This window comes from Tamandua tetradactyla, chromosome 13, assembly GCF_023851605.1.
Source record: "Tamandua tetradactyla isolate mTamTet1 chromosome 13, mTamTet1.pri, whole genome shotgun sequence".
Lineage (NCBI taxonomy): Eukaryota > Metazoa > Chordata > Mammalia > Pilosa > Myrmecophagidae > Tamandua > Tamandua tetradactyla.
Genome location: NC_135339.1, coordinates 55,339,720 through 55,357,295, shown reverse-complemented (window position 1 = coordinate 55,357,295; position 17,576 = coordinate 55,339,720).

The window sequence follows — 17,576 nt, the reverse complement described above, 5'->3', positions numbered from 1 at the left end:
GCATCCCATAAGTTTTGATATGTTGTGTTTTCATTTTCATTTGCCTCGAGGTATTTACTAATTTCTCTTGCAATTTCTTCTTTGACCCACTGATTGCTTAAGAGTGTGTTGTTGAGCCTCCAGGTATTTGTGAATTTTCTGGCATTCCGCCTATTATTGATTTCCAACTTCATTCCTTTATGATCCAAGAAAGTGTTGTGTATGATTTCAATCTTTTTAAATTTGTTAAGACTTGCTTTGTGACCCAGCATATGGTCTATCTTTGAGAATGATCCATGAGCACTTGAGAAAAAGGTGTATCCTGCTGTTGTGGGATGTAATGTCCTATAAATGTCTGTTAAGTCTAGCTCATTTATAGTAATATTCAGATTCTCTATTTCTTTATTGATCCTCTGTCTAGATGTTCTGTCCATTGATGAGAGTGGGGAATTGAAGTCTCCAACTATTATGGTATTTGTGTCTATTTCCCTTTTTAGTGTTTGCAGTGTATTCCTCACGTATTTTGGGGCATTCTGGTTCGGTGCATAAATATTTATGATTGTTATGTCTTCTTGTTTAATTGTTCCTTTTATTAGTATATAGTGTCCTTCTTTGTCTCTTTTAACTGTTTTACATTTGAAGTCTAACTTGTTGGATATTAGTATAGCCACTCCTGCTATTTTCTGGTTGTTATTTGCATGAAATATCTTTTCCCAACCTTTCACTTTCAACCTATGTTTATCTTTGGGTCTAAGATGTGTTTCCTGTAGACAGCATATAGAAGGATCCTGTTTTTTAATCCATTCTGCCAGTCTATGTCTTTTGATTGGGGAATTCAGTCCATTAACATTTAGTGTTATTACTGTTTGGATAATATTTTCCTCTGCCATTTTGCCTTTTCTATTATATATATATCATATTTGACTTTCCTTCTTTCTACACTCTTCTCCATACCTCTCTCTTCTGTCTTTTTGGTTCTGACTCTAGTGCTCCCTTTAGTATTTCTTGCAGAGCTGGTCTCTTGGTCACAAATTCTCTCAGTGACTTTTTGTCTGAGAATGTTTTAATTTCTCCCTCCTTTTTGAAGGACAATTTTGCTGGATATAGGAGTCTTGGTTGGCAGGTTTTCTCTTTTAGTAATTTAAATATATCATCCCACTGTCTTCTAGCCTCCATGGTTTCTGCTGAGAAATCTACACATAGTCTTATTGGGTTTCCCTTGTATGTGATGGATTGTTTTTCTCTTGCTGCTTTCAAGATCCTCTCTTTCTCTTTGACCTCTGACATTCTAACTAGTAAGTGTCTTGGAGAACGCCTATTTGGGTCTAATCTCTTTGGGGTGCGCTGCACTTCTTGGATCTGTAATTTTAGGTCTTTCATAAGAGTTGGAAAATTTTCAGTGAAAATTTCTTCCATTAGTTTTTCTCCTCCTTTTCCCTTCTCTTCTCCTTCTGGGACACCCACAACACGTATAGTTGTGCGGTTCATATTGTCCTTGAGTTCCCTGATACCCTGTTCAAATTTTTCCATTCTTTTCCCGATAGTTTCTGTTTCTTTTTGGAATTCAGATGTTCCATCCTCCAAATCACTAATTCTATCTTCTGTCTCTTTGAATCTATCATTGTAGGTATCCATTGTTTTTTCTATCTTTTCTACTTTGTCCTTCACTTCCATAAGTTCTGTGATTTGCTTTTTCAGTTTTTCTATTTCTTCTTTATGTTCAACCCATGTCTTCTTCATGTCCTCCCTCAATTTATCGATTTCGTTTTTGAAGAGGTTTTCCATTTCTGTTCGTATATTTAGCATTAGTTGTCTCAGCTCCTGTATCTCATTTGAACTATTGGTTTGTTCCTTTGACTGGGCCATATTTTCAATTATTTGAGCGTGATCCGTTATCTTCTGTTGGCGTCTGCGCATTTAGACAGATTTCCCTGGGTATTGGATCCAAAAGTTTGGAAGATTTTTCTGTGAAATCTCTGGGTTCTGTTTTTCTTATCCTGCCCAGTAGGTGGCGCTCGTGGCACACGTTTGTCTGCGGGTCCCACCAGTAAAAGGTGCTGTGGGACCTTAAACTTTGGAAAACTCTCGCCGTCCTGGGGGTTCGCTAGCCGAAGCGGGGTCCGAACGCAGGGAGGGTTGCTGGTCGCCGAAGCCAGGGAAAGAGCCCGTCCGAATTTCCTAGTCGGCCCTGGGCAACAAGCGTGGCGGGAGGGCGCCAGCGGCAGCGGCCCGCCCGAGAGAGTGCACGTTCCCCGGGAGTCACGGGTTTGGAAGGGGCCTCCCCCACCCGTCACCGTTCTCCGCGGCCTGGGGGTTTCCGATCCAATTCTCTCAGTTGTTCCGGGGGCTGCGCGTGGTGTGGGCGCCAGCCGCCTTGGTTTCAGGGGACCGCCTCTCCAATTCTCCCAGCGGGCCCGGGAAGGGGGAAGGGAGTAACTCCGGCCGCTTGCCACCCCGCCCGGTAAGGCCCGCGCGCCTTGACGATCTCACCCGAGCTGCTTCTCTCAGCCAGCCAGTTGTTCCAGGATGGGGTACGCTGTCTTTTTTATCTCTGTTGTGGCTTTGGGCGCTTTCTGTATCGTTTCTACTCCCCTAGTAGGTGTCCTGGAGAAGAAACTAAGATCCGCGCATCTTACTAAGCCGCCATCTTCCAGGAAGTCCCTACTGTTTGTTTTTGATTTCAAAATTAAGGTGTGTGTGTATGGGGGTAGAGAATGGAATGGAAACATATTGAAACATCTGCACATAATAGAAAAGGGGTTTGAAGTAGCCAGGGCTGGGAGATGGCCACTAAGTGTGTCCCTGGCCCAGAAGTGATTTTGCTGACCTTTGTATTTAGTGAAAGCAGACCCCGGAGGAAGAGTGAATGGAAGGTTTGAATCTGCTTTTCCTTTATTCCCAGAGGCCTTTTATAGCGTGAGCCTGCCACTTGTTGGAAGGTGACTCTTAAATTCAACAATTTGCATTCCTTATGCAGTATGGCCTCCAAACACTGGAGCTCAACTGAAGAATCAGGGATTTGTTCTTAGTTGGACTTATTAAGGAATTAAATACCAACAAGGTAGTGCCTTTACAAGGTATTTTTAAGGATAATTTGACTAAATGCAATTTTTATCCTGTGCGTGGCCTTTAGAGCCAATCTCTGCAGGAGAGGAGTCTCTGATGAATTGCAAGTATCTTATTTTCTTAGTTCTGTAAGTCTTAATCCTATTCTTCCAATTCCCTCTCTCAAACAGGAAACTTGGTGGTACATCGAATCATAATCCAGGGAGAGTCATGATAGATGCTTTTGTTACCAAGCACATCCATCCTAAGGGGAGCATATTCTGGCCAGAAAGCTATCCTTTCCTGAAACTGGGGTTTGGTTATGGTGAACATGGGCAGTTGGTACCCCTGTCTTCTTTGTCTACTATGCACAATAAATAAAAGTATGTTCCTTTATAAAACTGCTTAAGTCAGCCCATGACTTAGATTGGAAGGAGTTGTGCAAGCAGTTTCCCCCATCATAATTCCTCCAGCTAATTAAGTACCATTATACAACAGCTGGTAGTATAAAGCATTCATTTTTCTGTAAAAGTCTTTATAGAAACTAGAATAAAATTTTAATCACATTACTAAAAACAAACAACAAGTGATAACGTATTTCTCTAGCACTTTGAAAATGTCAGGTTGATTCATAGCTATAACCTCCCTGTAATTCATCCCATTTATAATGGCAAAATAGATTACAGCAACCCAGAAATAGATGGTTATACATGTCTATCTACAACCACTGGCCAATGGGTAGAGATTGCTGTATCATTGTATATAATATGCAGCCATTCGGATTGTTATAAATTATAAAGCTTTCCTGTACAGATGCACAAGGCACAGTGGTTATTTTTGAGGATCAGATCTAGGAGGATTGGTGAAGGGCTTTTTGAATTTTTTTAATCTCATGTGTGTCCCCTAGTTTAAAAAAAAAATTAAAAATAATAACTATAGGTAGGGTCAAACTTCCCATGTGAAAGTCCAGGAGTTAGGATGCCAAAAAATCAGATAGAACTGACACAGCCCACTGTGGCTGTTGGAGCTCTGAGTCAACTTAACTGGGCCAGAGGAATGTGGTGCCATGAAACCACAAAGAATAGGTAGTATGGGTCCATTCCCTTGCTCCCCCAAGCAGAAGATCTGAGGTGGACCAAGAGAGAAGCTCTTCTTTCCTAGCTTTTGCCTCTGGCCAAGCAACACAAAGCAGTGATATTCAAAATATTGACCCATGCCCAGAACTGACAGAAATTATTTGAATTTCATCATTCTTTTCATCCTCTCTTCCCTTTCCTTGCCCTTTGGGCAATGGAGGAGTTACCGAGCAATGCAAAGGGCACTTCATAGTATGGGAAGGGAAAAGAAGTAGAGAAGCAAGAGGCACAGGAAATCTATGAGCTAAGTGAGCTGAATAAGCCCCCCCTGGACAGGCCTGGGTTATCTCTGCCAGTCTGCTATAATTCACTGCTTCTGGCGGAATAGTCTTGATCACTCTTCATCTTGATAGATTTTTCTTTCTGCTGTCTCTGCATGTCTTTCTTCACTGAACTTATATAACATTAACTATATTCTTTCTTCAGATGACATTTTTTCAAGACTTCAGGCAGAAATTCATGCAACTGCAATTCCACCCCTGGGCTTTTTGATGATTGATTGAATTTGTCTTCAGATTTTATGCATGGTCTCCACCTATTCTCTTCGACCTCAAGGGTTTGGAGAAAGTGTCAAGGAGAACAGTAAGCAAGATGTGTTTACACTTGACACATATTTATGAAAGAACTAGACTCTACTCCTGGCCATTGACTTTCCATCTAGATAGACGAGCAGAAATGGATCACCCTTACCTTGGCAGGCTTAATCATCAGGTTCAAACAGTTTAAAAAGGGAGGCATTTGTGAAGTACTGGATTATGAAGATAGATGGTATTTTGGGTAAGATGGCATTTGGGATAGACGGTGTTTTGGGTAAGAATGTGGCTCTGAAGACAGTCTATTTTTAAATTCAGTTTTTAATCCTGGCTCCAACATTAAACTTGTGACCTTGGCAAGTTACTTAATTTGTCTAATTCTCAGGGGTTTCACCTATGAAATGAAAGTAGTAAAGTATACAACACACAGAGCTGTGCTTTTTATGAATAACAGTAGAAAACAGTGAGGTTGAAACCTGCTTCACAAAGTTGTTTTCTTGGTTTGGTCATTAATTTTCCAGGCACCATTTTGTGCCCTGAGATTCAGAAATCTATCTGGACACTAAAAAACAGATGGCCTGTGTGCTGATTTGAGGTTGTTGTGTATCCCAGAAAAGCCATGCTCATTAATCCTGATTCAATATTATTGGGTGGGATTTTTTGCTTAAGTTGTTTCCGTGGAGACGTGACTTGCCCAGTTGTGGGTGGGGCCTTTTGATTAGGTGGTTCCCATGAAGATGTGTCTTCACCCATTTAGGTGGGGTTGCTTACTGGAGTCCTTTAAGAGGGAACCATTCTGGAAAAAGCTTTAGAGCTGACAGATAGAAGTTTGGAAATGCAGGAAGAAAATGCCCTCAGGGAAGCTGTTTGAAGAAGCCAAGAGAAAGAGCTGGGAGATGTTGCCATTCTTTCCCAGTGACAGAGAAACCCAAATGTCATTGGCCCTTTATTAAGTCAAGGTATTTTTTACTGGATGCCTTAGTTTGGACATTTTTATAGCCTTAGAACTGTAAACTTATAACTTGGTAAATTCTTTTTTTAAAAGCTGTTCCATTTCTGGGATATTGCATTCCAGCAGCTTTAACAAACCAAAACAGCTATAGCTTTTATATTTTTAAAAAATGTGTTCAAACTCACATCACAAGAGCTTAATTTTTCCTTAGCATGAGGAATTAGCTAAAAATGATAAAATAAATATTTTCTTAACACCCATTTGTGATCCACACCTTGCTAATGAAACCACTTGAGTGGCTCAGTTGTGGAACTTGACAGTGGTGTCAAAATTCTAGCTTATGGCTCTACAGAGAATGTGATGGTGAGTCAGATGAGATACCTGGCCTCCTGGTGCTTACAGTCTAAGATAACATAACCTAGTAAATATGAAAGTATCTGGCAGAGTGTTTAACATGAGATGTCCTCAAAAATATCATTTGAAATAGAAATTGGACCATTTTCATTTCCTATTTCTAGTCCAGCTGCATGACAATACTTTTCCTCTTGGGTATTGCTGCTAGCAGCTTGTAATCCCTATGTTTTTTCTCTTAGCACCTTCAGGTAAGAAGCTGCTATTCTTTCTATGCCATCAGATCCCTAGGTGTTGCTATCTGGAGAGTCTTTGAATCCTGGAGACACAGGACAGCATTTGGTGAGCCTTGGGGACAGGTGGGCAGAGGAAGAGTTATTTGAGCAAGTAGATGGGTGAAGGGACAGCAGGAGGTTATAAAGAGTAGGGAAGGGAGGAGAACAGAATGTCCAGCAGCCACCTATTAAACCTGCAGAGTGTGAACTTTTGTATCTGATGGCATAGAGAAGGGGTCCCATTCCAGACCCCGTAGGAACCAGATGCTACTGAAATCACAAAGGAAGACACCTCTTACACCTCAGTTTTGCATGGTGATTAAAAGCAAGGGCTCTTAGGGGTTTGGTTAGACACATTTATTTATGTTCTGACTTTTAGCTTGGCTGTGTGACTTTGGACACATCTCTCAACCTCTGTTTCATATGTAAAAGAAGAATAAGTATACATGCCTCATTTGTGAGAATTAAATGAAATGATGCATGAAAGCACTGAACACAGTAGCAGATACAGTTTGGGGGCCAAAACCAAATTTCTAGTCTCAGGAACAGGAGAAGGGAAACTCCAATTCCCCTTCTTCACGTTATGTTTCAGAGGTCTGCCCTGCCAAAATTAATGTTACCCCATCTTCTGATTTCTGGACAAAGAATCCAGCTCATTCAAAGCAAATTTCCTTGTAAGAAGGGAGGTAGAGGGGGGAGGGAGCAGGCTGTAATGTAACAAGAAGTGTGGGACCACTGCAGCCAAACAACTGGTTGAGATATTGTTTTGCACCTCTAATTATTCATCTCTCTGTGATCCAGAAATTGCATAATTGTTTTAATTATGTTCTTTTCATTGTAGTTTAATGAGCTAATGAATTCTTCCACCTACTCTTTATTCCATGACAGGCCAATAATTGTAACACTCGGAAAATCTTTTCAAATTGCCCAGAGTCAAAATTCAATGGAGCTATTCCTTGGGAAGTATAATGAATGTAATAATTTTGTTAGTTAACAAGTATCTTTGAACACCCACTGAGCACTAAGCCTCACAAAGGATAGAGGGGTGCGGAGTGGGATACAAAAGAAGCAGAAAAAAAGGTCACCTTAATCTCGTCTCATGTCGTCTCTCTTCATTCATTCATCCATTCATTCACATACTTACTCAATGGCCATTGAAGCAGTAGGTACAGCACACCAAGAACTGTGCTAAACACTGCAGATTCAGCTCACAGATTAGTAGAAACAGGTGCGACATGGTGGATAACTAGGGCTAGTTCTCTCCCAAGAAGGAGTCAGAATGGAAGCCAAAATGCACTTTTCATAGGGCTGTTCATTATGGGAAGGGACATGACTTTTGATGTGTGTATGATATAGTCAGTGCTGGGGAAGAAAAAGTGAATATGTTAGCCTGTATTTGGGAGGGAGCTATGGAGATGAGTCAAGAAGAAAGATTTAGGTAGCATCCAAGTCAGAAAGCTTTGGAGAGAGGGAGGGGTGTCTGAGAAGGATGTGTGGGAAGTTTTGCTGGGTGATGTGCTGGGTAAAACATGCATGAGAAAAGCATAACAAAACTAAGTCCAAATTAGGTGAATGTATTATTAGTTTTTGTGTATTTATGTGAACATGGCTAACTCAGAAGTATAACATTCAAGGGAGTTGGAGAGAAATTATCTTCTCTGAATTATTTAACTTGTTCTAGGATAAAACTAAATAAAGAAAAAAACTAATGCCTGTAGTAATGATCTACATTATTCTTATAGTTTCTGTAATTAGATTTGCATTTTCTTTGAATGTGACTATGTGTTGAGCTTGAAAATGAAGTCTGAAAAATATATTATGCACTACAGAGATATTACAATATGATAATGTAATGTTTTGATACAGGAAATTCTAGACAAACTAAAATGAATGATTAAAGTTGTAAAATGAACAGTATTCTCTGCTGTGGGAGCAGAGATTAAGAATACCTAACTCAGCTGTCATCTGGCTGAGAGGGAGAGGAAATGTCCTAGAGGAGATGACCCTTTAACTGAATCTCGAACACTGACTAGGAGCAGGCCATGAGAGGGCAGACAGAGGGATGCACATCCCAGACAGGGGATAGGCAGAAACCACAAAATGGCATGTGTGTTGCTGGAATATAAAATATGAGCTCTATGTAAATGGGGCCTTATAATGGAGGGCTTTATATAGAATTGGGCGGAGAGGGGTCATTGAGGTGTTTTAAACATGGAGTGGCATGGTCAGATTTATATGTGTTAGAGATGATGATTTGGGGTATAATCAGGAAAATGGATTGGAAGAAAGATAGTTATAACCTCATAACTATGCAGGAGAAAATTAAAGCAATGACAATAGGGATGGATAGTATACACCTGAGGATTCTTCCTTTCCATCCTTCTCTTTTAAAAAGCCTTTGATTTCAATGGACATCATGTGGTTCTGGAGAAGCCCTTCCTGGCTGGTTCTTTTCAAGTTTAAGGCTGATGCACACAAACCTGCTTGGAAGCAGTGGGGGGGGGGGGGTGAGTTGTTGAGTATGCCCTTTACTATAGGGTTATCAAGCAAAGAGTGATGTTTTATTAGGCATCTTCAAGTAACAGAACTAAAGGTCTTTTCTCTTGAGCTGGTCATTTACCAAGGGTTTCTGCAACCCCAAGAATGAATCAGGCTGCCAACATTCTGTGAGCCTCGCAAGGCAGAGGATCCTAGCTGCACTTAGGATTTCATCATTCAACTCATAGACTTTCACCTAATCCCTGCTACTTTTTGTAAGTGCAGCCTGGCCTCACCACTGCTTCATGGTCTTCATTCAGGAGAGTGCTCCAGGAGAGTGAACTCTGAGACTTCTATGGGCTGAAGGAAGCATAGCTGTTTGGCTGACAGGCTGGAAGAAGGGGTTCTAAGAATCTATCTTAAAAAATTACTCTGAAAATATTTAGACATTCAAAAACTATAAAGAATAATAGAGTTAAACTTCTGAAAATATGGTAATTTGTTATCTAGAAAAAAATTTAACACCAAAAAATGCTGGCACACACACACACAGGCAAATGTGCATGTGCGCACACAAACACGCACACGTGCACACATTTACATGTTTAATGAATGGCTGAAATCCTCAGAAGCCAAAACTGAGGCAACACTGTAAATCTAGAGATTAGGTGAGCAAGTACTGGGGAAATTACCAATTCCTGATGACTTGGGCCTTTGATTTAATGGCTGCTTAGGGGATAGTTGACAAAGCCTGGGCAACATGGTACTTCAGATCAGAAATCGTTATATAGCTAGCACATTCAGGGGTCTAAGCAGACAATGAAAATTAGAGCTAAGGACGTTCTCTTCTGAAAATGAACCAGAAAGGTAAAGAAGCCCATCTCCTCATGCAGACTTTCAACCCTTCTCTTCTTACTTACACCTCTGTGCTAGTTTGAAATTGTTATGTGTCCCCAGAAAAGCCATGTTTTTCTAATACAATCTTGTGGGAGCAGACTTGTTGGGCAGGACCTTTTGATTAGATTGTTTTCATGGAGATGTGACTGCACCCATTCAAGGTGGATCTTAATCTGCTTACTGGAGTCCTTTAAAAGGGGCATTTCTGAGGATAGCACAGATGTCTGGAGATGCAGAAGGAGCTGAGAGAGCCATATGAACCCAGAACCCAGGAGAGGACAGCAGACATCACCATATGCCTTCCCACGTGACAGAGAAAGCCTGGACACAATCAAACTTTCTTGGGAGAAAATGTCCTCTTGTTGGTGCCTTAATTTGGACATTTTTGTGGTCTTAGAATTGTAACTTGTGAACCTCATCTGTTGCTAATTACATCTGCAGTCAGCCAGGAGGCATGCCTGCTGCAATGAATAATGTTTGACCTAATTGGCTGGTGCCTAAATGAGAGAGCACAACATAGCACAGCCCAAGCAGCTTGGCATACCTCATCTCAGCACTTGCAGCTCAGCCCAGGACTTTGGAGATGCAGAAAGGAATAACCCTGGGGAAAGTTGTTGGAACCCAGAGGCCTGGAGAGAAGGCAAGCAGAGATTATCCTGAGCCTTTCCACGTAAGAAAGAACCTCAGATGAAAGTTAGTCTGTCTTTTCACTGAAGAACTAACAAAATAAATCCCCTTTTATTAAAAGCCAATCTGTCTCTGGTGTGTTGCATTCCAGCAGTTAGCAAACTAGAGCAATCCCCTTTATAAGAATGGATCCATTTCTGGTATATTGCATTCTGGCTGCTTTAGCAAACCAAGACAACCTCCAATATTTCAATAGTCCCTGAAGTTTGTGATTCTGGAGATTTTTGGGGTTTCTTCATTATGAACCTGTTCTAGTTTGCTAGCTGCCAGAATGCAATACACCAGAAATGGAATGGCTTTAAAAAAGGGGGAATTTAATGAGTTGCTAGTTTACAGATCTAAGGCCGAGAAAATGTCCCAATTAAGACAAGTCTAAAGAAATGTCCAATCAAAGGCATCTAGGGAAAGATACCTTGGTTCAAGAAGGCCGATGAAGTTCAGGGTTTCTCTCTCAAGTGAGAAGGCACATGGTGAACACATTCAGGGCTTCTCTCTCAGCTGGAAGGGCACATGGTGAACACAGCGTCATCTGCTAGCTTTCTCTCCTGGCTTCCTATTTCATGAAGCTCCCTGGGAGCTGTCTTCCTTCTTCATCTCCAAAGGTCGCTGGCTGGTGGACTCTCTGCTTTGTAGTGTTGCTCTCTCTGAATCTCCCATTCTCCAAAATATTTCCTCTTTTATAGGACTCCAATGAACCAATCAAGACCCACCCAAATGGGTGGAGACATGTCATCCCTTAATCCAGTTTAACAACCACTCTTGACTAAATCACATCAATCAGGGAGATGATCTCATTACAGTTTCAAATATACAGTATTGAACAGGGATTATTCTACCTTTATGAAATGGGATTTATATTAAAACATGGCTTTTCTTAGGGGGCATACTTCCTTTCAAACCAGCACAGAACCCTTTTGCTTCTTTACTTTACTCTTCACATACAACTAGTTCTCTTCTTTCAGATTTGCTAAGACAATAACCAACTTTACAGGTGTTTTCAAGTTCTGAAATTGAAATCTTTTCTTCTGTTGTTTTCTCTTCTCTTTGTTCTTATGGATGTATGCCTTTATTCCTTTACTGAAATACAGTGATGCTGTAGGAAATAAAAAAAGTAAATGTGAATATGCAATCTATCATTTTTAAATTGGAAGTCCAAAGTGTAGACCTTTACTAGTGCTTAGTCCACAGGAATGTTCATATCCATCTAATAGCAAAGTTCTTCAAAAGACTCTGTAAACAACTTCCCACTCACAGCAGCTGCTAAATTCTCCCATTTCCCATCAGCACTCTGCATTCTCCCATACATATCCCACCTCATTCCCACTGGGATTTTAAAAAAGCTTACTAGGTGATCCTCATGTGCCACTGTTTTAGTCTGTTAAAGCTGCCAGAATGCAATGCACCAGAGATGGACTGACTTTTAATAAGGGGGTTTATTTCATTAAAATTTTATAGTTCTTCAGAGGAAAGGCAGTTAACTTTCACCTGAGATTCTCTGTTACATGGAAGGCACACAGCAATATCTGTTGGCCTTCTCTCTTGGCTTCTGGGTTCCAGCGGCTTTCCCCAGTGTGATTCCTTTCTGCATTTCCAAACATCTGGGCTGAGTTGTGAGTGCTGACATGAGGTATGCTGAGCTGCTGAGCTGCTGAGCTCTCTTCTGACCTCTTTCGTTTAACTAAATTAAATAAATTAAGCCTTAATCATTGAGGGAGGCACTCCCCTTAGCCAACTGCAAACATAATCAGCCATAGATAAATACTGATGGTTTAAGTCCACAGAAATAGAACAACCAGGCATCAGCACCTGGCCGAGTTGACACCTGAACCTATCTACCACAACCACCAAAGTTGAGAGCCACTGCTTTTTATATATTGGTAGAGATTCAGATCTATCTACTGTGGAATATCCATTACTAAGGTCCTTGGCTGGGTTTATTCTCTTTGGCTGCTTCAAGCTGTCCAGCTATAAAATTTTAATAGCATCTAACAGGAATATGTTTCTTCTCCTTTTCAGAGTATGTACACCGTGCATGCATGTCCGGCGCTGTTCCGTCTGGCTTCCGATTATCCCCGCCGCCGAGGGAGGGAAGGAAAAGGAAACAGGCACGGACACAATACTCACAGTCGATTCGAGTGCTAATCTTTACTGGGGTTAAGCTTTCATTCCCGAATACAGTTTCCACACAGGGAGAAACCCCGTGGGGGACAACCTCCTTGCGGCCGTCAGGCACGGCTCTCTGCGGGTTGTCTCCTCTCCCCGTCCGGGTAACGCCTTTATATACAAAATCCAAACCCAATGGGCTAACGCCACGTATACAAGGGTGATTGGTAGACAGGGTTGGCGGGCGCGTACGTCATACGCGGAGGCAGGATGCGGGCGCCATCTTGGCTCACTCGATGGGCGGGGGGAACTCTAGGGCAGGCTGCGGCGTGTCCACTAGGCCAAACCCGGAAAGCGGCTCTCTACATCTCCCCCTTTTTGTTTTTATAAGAGGCATGGTCCGTAGACCGTATTCTTGTACCCAGTGTCTCTATTGATGATGGTGCTCCCGTGGGCCTGAGTGGCTCACAACATAGTTTGGTGCTTTGGGGAGTCTGGACTAGGCTCGCGTCATCACACGACGGAGCCTCTGGCACCGACCAGAATGCTCACCTCATATAGAGACCGGAGAGTCCGTGAACTGGATACCACGTGACTCCTCCCTGCAGTGCTCTGCCTTGCAACTGGGTCAAGCGGGGATCCTGAGAGCGACAGCCAGGGCAACGAAAGCGCTGCGGAGGCCTCAGTGCAATGGCTAGAGCCAAGTCCAGTCTGGCCAGGACTGTGACCGCGGCTCCACCGTCGAGGCGGCTAGGCGCGCAAAATTAACAGCCTCTGGCGTCTGCTATATACGGGTAGTGGCCAGGGAGTCCGCAACAAACCTTGCCGACAAGAGCTTTGCCCCAGGTGATTCAGATGAGCCATCCATCTGGGAGGGATGCACACAGGTATTCGAATGGGATGACATAGCTAACATGGTGGAGACACGCAGCTGCTGTTGAGACTGGAACAATCGTTCCAGCAGACATTTGATCACCACTAGCCCCACCAGCAACCCGAAAAATAAAAGAACCCAGGTGGTCAAGTTAGGCCATGAGAACCAGGAGGTGAGTCCATTCCACAAACCCTGGATTACATCCCCGAGACTAGACAGGTCAAACGCAACGGGTTTTAACTGAATGTCCCCTATCTTATCAAGACTCGTTTCTATCTGCTAGGAGAGATTACGGAATGTCGGGAGACAAGCATTCTGCAGCCAGGCTTTAACGCTGGCAGAGGTTTTGGTCACATTGGCTCTGACCTGGGCGACACAGAGTTCAAAGACAATCCAGCGAGCGCCACATATCTCCTGGACCACCCTCCAGAGTCCGTCTATTTCAAGTCCCAGTTCATCTATTTCAGACTGGAGCTGTAATATCGCTTGGGAGTTTAAGTCAATTTGTTGACTCTGGGCCCGCAGTGCGTCTCGAGTAGCATTGGCTAAGTTGTTGACAGCTTCCATCGTCAGGGCGATCTGGTCCGAGGTCCAGGCGTGGAGGACCGCGTCTCCAACTGCAGGGATGAACAAAGAGGCAGCAAGGCCCCCCGCGCGCAGCAGCCAATTTTTTACATTCCTTTTAGTCCTGGAAGGCACTACAGGGTTAGAGAATTGAAAGTTTTTTGTAGAGATAGCTTGAGTGACTGGGCCAACCCAATCAGACGTATTAACGGGGACCCAGACATAGCTGGGGCGGTAAACCAGAATGGCGAAGACAGGATACCCGCTCCAGCATCCTGATAAAGTACAAGGGGTGGCAGAACAATTAAAGGTAGGGTTCATGGAGAGTAGAAAGGCAAAAGGAGGTTGCACGCAGGTCTCCCTGTGCAGAGAAAAGGAACAGTTAGTACTATCATGTTTCCCTACGTCGAGGAGGGAGCACTCAGTTGCATTCCCAACTGCGTCCGTGGAAGTGTTGGCGATGGTGCCATTCAGAAGGTTGAGATACCGCAGGTCGACACATGCCCCTAGGGGATTACAAATCATTTGTTGTGCCCAAATCTGGACCTTGGAGGTGAAGGGGTTAGTAAAGGCGTGACGACATTGGACGAGGTCAGCCCACTGAGCTCCCTCTGAGTAGTTCAGCAAGGGCTTGATGGAGTAGGCGTGAGGGTCGGTGGACCAAACCCACCAGTCATCACCTAGGCGGCGCGGGCGAGGCGAGGACATGCACCGGTGCCACTGAAACTCCTGCATCGTGGTTACCTGAAAAAGGTCATGCTCACATGGGGGGAAGAGGGGGTCGGGAGCGTCCCAGTCTTCAGCACACGAACACACGACGGGTCGGAACCCTGTAAGATTGAGGCATCGCTTCGTCTCGTTTTTTTCCAGTAAGCCTTGACAAGAAAGGGAAAGATCGGTCGCATTGAGGAACTCAAGCAGCACACCTGAAGGCACACGACCACAACCTGTAGGACAAGTCTGGTTAGACCGAGTGGAACAGTTAGCAATGGAGAGGTTGGCAAAAGAGAAAATGAGTGTATCATCGGTAAGCGGAAAGGTCTCATTAAAGGTGAAAATTGACACGTTTCGACTAAAACCCATATGAGTAAGACCGGGCGTATAGGTGCGTGTATAGAATCGGGGGGACATGGGGGAACCCTGTCTGATTCTGGGCGTGGGCGCCCTTGCCCAGTAACATGTCGGCATTCCATCCACCACGCCTTACTGCCGCGTTTCTTGCTGCCTGCTCTTCTGCTAATTCCTCAAACCACGCCTTCCAGTCGATATATCGACCTGGGGGCAAGCAGGCGCGAGCAAGCTGATATATGTCTGCAGGCGTATGGTGTAGGGCAGAGAGGTTCTCGACCATGTTTAGGGTAAAAGGGGCATTTGGGCCGTATTGGTGAACAGCCTGTCTTAATTCTTTCAGAACCTTATAATCATAACCCTCATATTGATTATTACCGGAGGGATTGATAATGACTGGGTACATGGCGGCTGGCTGACTAGCGCTCAGTGCGCTAAAGGGATTCCATTTCCAGAAATGCCTCCTTCTGCTAACCAACGGTGGATGATCTTGGGGGCCTGCGTACGCGGGCGGCGGAGGTAGGCAGAGCGGCCCCTCCTCCGACCAGCACTCGGGGAATTCCGGGTTCCCTTCCGGGTTTTGTAACCGAGGGTCATGGAGGTTACCCGAGCCGGCCACTAGGGGGAGTCCGCTGCGGGGATCAAAGGCGGAGGCATTAAAACTCCTCCCTGGAAGCTTTCGCGCGGTTGTGGGCGCTGGTGGGGCAGAGGGCTGTGAGGGCTTCTCTAGATCAATCAGTGGGGGCTCATCTGGTCCTTCGCTCTCACAATGCTCTGACTCTGAGTCAGAAGTATCTGAGCTAGCATCCGGCTCCAGTGGCTTGCCCTTACACGAGCCGCTCGTGGAGGATGCTGACCGGGACTCTCGTAATGCTTCTCGGGCTTGTTCTAAGACAAGGGTCGGACCGAGGCCCGTCGCGGCCTCTGCCTCAAGACACGCGCGGACGGTTTCCCATATGGGGACTAAGATTGGGTCCATGCATAAGCCCGTCCTACGCGCCCGATCGATATCGTGACCGAGCTTTATCCAACAAGACAAGGTAAGACCTCCGGTGTGCTTAAACCAGGGAGCAAAGGTGGCTACATCCTCAAGAAATCGCAGGAGGGAGCTTTTTCGCACTAAAATGCCTCTCTGCTTCAACAGTGTCTTCAAGGGAGATAATAGGGGTGAACTTTCAGACTGCCCTATTCTTGCAGTCGGCGCTAGCTTCAAGCGTGCTCGATGACATCTATCGAGCCCTTCCCCCGGGGCGGCCTGAGAACCCACGGGCCCTAACCCTCACGTAATAAAGAAGCACTCACCCCTTCACGGTGATCAGGCGTGAAGGCCGGCCGGAGTCCGTGCACGGTGCTGGAAAAGGGTCCCCGTACGGGCCACCACTTGTCCGGCGCTGTTCCGTCTGGCTTCCGATTATCCCCGCCGCCGAGGGAGGGAAGGAAAAGGAAACAGGCACGGACACAATACTCACAGTCGATTCGAGTGCTAATCTTTACTGGGGTTAAGCTTTCATTCCCGAATACAGTTTCCACACAGGGAGAAACCCCGTGGGGGACAACCTCCTTGCGGCCGTCAGGCACGGCTCTCTGCGGGTTGTCTCCTCTCCCCGTCCGGGTAACGCCTTTATATACAAAATCCAAACCCAATGGGCTAACGCCACGTATACAAGGGTGATTGGTAGACAGGGTTGGCGGGCGCGTACGTCATACGCGGAGGCAGGATGCGGGCGCCATCTTGGCTCACTCGATGGGCGGGGGGAACTCTAGGGCAGGCTGCGGCGTGTCCACTAGGCCAAACCCGGAAAGCGGCTCTCTACACATGCACACTGACACACATGAATGGTCTCAGAATGCAGTTCAAAATTTACAAATTAACTTTGATGGTACTCACAGAAAGTTTTAAGGTTAGACATGACTTTGTTACAGTAAAGCAACTCCATATGAAAAATGTTGTCTGTAAGTAGACAATTATACCTTTTTAGAGGAAAAAAATAAAAGCAGAATCAGCAGTTATGCTTAAGGAAACTGGGATGCTTTTCTGAGCTGCCAAAGTCATTCAAATTTAGGCAATTATAATCTAATGCTACATGAAGTCAAAGCATTGACCGGGTTTCTAACAAGGGTGTATAGCATTTTGGCTGTCATTGTAAAAAGGATGGCATATGATATAGGTATTAGCATTAATTTCAGTGAACATTTATTATATCCTTCATCTTTCTTTGGTAAAGTTTTGTGTTGCTATGAGCACAAAGGTGAAAAAAAGATTTTTTCTGACATTAAGGAATATACAATTCAGAAAATAATTGTAATCTAGAATAGGGAACAGACAACCCCAACCTAAAAAAAAAATGGGGAAGATGCCATCATGGAGGCACAATAATAAGAAAGTGTTCAAAGTTACTTTGGAACTCCCTATCTTCTTTCTTGCAGCTATTAGCAAGCCAAATGGCTTTGTTCTCCAATATAGGATCTGGAAGACGGAAAACAATTGCCGTGGGTGTCAGAAGAGAAAAGATGAGTGCCAGTGCTCAATCTCCTTGGAAGAAGTAGAGGCAAACATGAAGGCAACTAATATTTCAATTGGCTAGACATGGAATGCAGTTGCAGTGGCTTGCGTTCACTCATGGCAGAACCAAT